This window comes from Pinus tabuliformis, chromosome 2_1 (assembly GCF_031772625.1).
Source record: "Pinus tabuliformis cultivar Carrire ecotype Pingquan chromosome 2_1, CPIR1, whole genome shotgun sequence".
NCBI classification, from domain to species: domain Eukaryota; kingdom Viridiplantae; phylum Streptophyta; class Pinopsida; order Pinales; family Pinaceae; genus Pinus; species Pinus tabuliformis.
Genome location: NC_142299.1, coordinates 727,570,275 through 727,572,371, shown reverse-complemented (window position 1 = coordinate 727,572,371; position 2,097 = coordinate 727,570,275). Strand labels below are relative to the sequence as shown.

At 45.8% G+C, this 2,097-nt stretch overlaps 1 pseudogene; it reads right to left on the bottom strand.

Moving 5' to 3' along the window:
• Nucleotides 1–210: 210 nt before the first annotated feature.
• On the bottom strand, nt 211–1,260 carry LOC149202652 (uncharacterized; annotated as a pseudogene).
• Nucleotides 1,261–2,097: the final 837 nt, after the last annotated feature.

Sequence of the window (2,097 nt, the reverse complement as noted above, 5' to 3'; positions counted from 1 at the left end):
CTGGATACACAGGTTTGTACCCGAGAGATGCCCTTTGGGGATCAGACTCCCACACAACTCTTGCCTAAAAAAACTTAGATCCCTCAAAGAGGCTGCAGATTGTTGCAACATGACGGCTCTCAACAAATCATAGCCCACAGCCGCCTTTGAGGACTCGGTCCAGCTCCTCCACCTCTGCAAACAACAACGTTGGTAGAATGAGCCAGTAGCTCAACACCCATAACGATTTCCATGAATGTCGAACTGATGAAATCCGGGCTCTTTGGTTAAAGGCACCCCTAGCTCGGCCAAGCAGGCCTGCACGCGCTGATCGCTGTCATACAAATGGGGTAGCGGTGAAGGCACTCGTCCTGGACTTGTTCGAGGGCTCTGGCCAGTGGATAACTGATGGCGAAACCCCCTCCACCATAAGCCATTCCATAAGAATGCATCGCATTCTGATCAGTAGATTCAAAATTGCTGCCGATGTAATAGTACTGATTGTGATCATATTTGGCGAGCACTCGCACTAGATTCTGCGGCACAAAAAATGTATCATCGTCTCCCATCACAAACCACCTGACATCAGGGAGCCCCAATCTGAAAGTCTCTGAAACAATCCGAGAAATCCGAATAGCAGAGCGCAATTCTTGGGGATGAGTATAGTTAAAGTGGGAGGTATCCTTAGAGATTCTGATTGGTGGCCCGGGAAACCCTGTTTCGTTTACAGACCGATCCAGCCAAACGAATCCCCGGGTCCACCCGGGTTGCCACCGTAGATCGATGTAGGGTTTCCTCTGTTTCCATTTCTGAGCCGAAGCTGCAATCCCGAAAACAATATGCTCCAAGCTCGTCTCACACGCATCGGCCACAACCGTCGCTCTTCCTCAGCTCCAACCAAATGCGTCCTCACACCAAAACAGAGCCTCCACGATTCAGATGTCAGATGCACGCTGATCCAGCCACATCCACGTTGTGGGCCGATCCACGCTTACCCCTCTTCACCGGATGATGCCTTCACAGATCTAAGGCTTGAATAGCTTCGACCAGTAACAGTTGAAACTTGGCCTCCACCGATTCCTCCGACGAATCCGTCATCTCTGCTCTTCACATTTCAGTATCGCATATTTCATTATGGTCAGCTATAGCGACTGCGAATCAACAACATGTCAGGAATTGAAGAACAGTTCCTTCACCGTGACTTAGATCTGATACAGTCAATGTGTCAGGGGAACTGGACTGTACTATCTCTTCAATGGGTTCTGGAAAATCTCTCACCATCTCTAACGAAAGCCTTTCTCAGTGCTTAGCCTAGAATAAATCAGAATTGACAGCTCCAACATCTCTTCTCTTTTAGCTATGCCACGCTCTCCAGAGCGGAAATCGATCCACAGAACCGCTAAAGAGCCACAGATCGGACAAGTTCAGTGCAGAGACGCTCCTCCGCTTCTCCCCTCCACTTTCACTGTACCATCGATTGCCGGAGGCTGCAATCTTTTAACTGATCACACCAAAAATGCAGATATCCACTGCTCAAACGATCCACGCTGTGAAATGTTGTGTTTAAAAAAAAAAAACTGATGGACAACCGCATACACTAAACTCTTTATTTCCTCAGCCTAGGACGGGCCAAGCCCAGGAGGGGCCAGGCCCTCACGGGCTCTGATACCAAGATAAAATAGCACACACTCAAATATATTCTATTATCTTGCATCAAGGAAATTACACACATATTTATACAAACAAAAGTCTCAAGATAGGAATTCTATCTTAGACATAAACTAGGAGAAACTATATTCTAGCTAATTCCTATTATGTAGGAACAAACTCCTCAAATGGAGAATTACAACCATAGACAAATAGGAATTAATTATTTCTAACTTTTCAGGATTAAAAAGTCAAAAAGAGCTATTTCAAGATTGAAAAAGCAAAACAAGGAGTGGGCAGGTTGATGTATTTAAGAAAATAAGAATGCTGTTAATTTAAGCCGTTCAATGTGGGTAGGTGAAAAAGCAAATGTGACTGTATATTATCATTTCATCTGGGTCTGCATGACAGCTTATCTGGCCCAAAGCGCGGCAATGCTTCCGTATTTTTGTTCACGCTGCAGTTTCCACT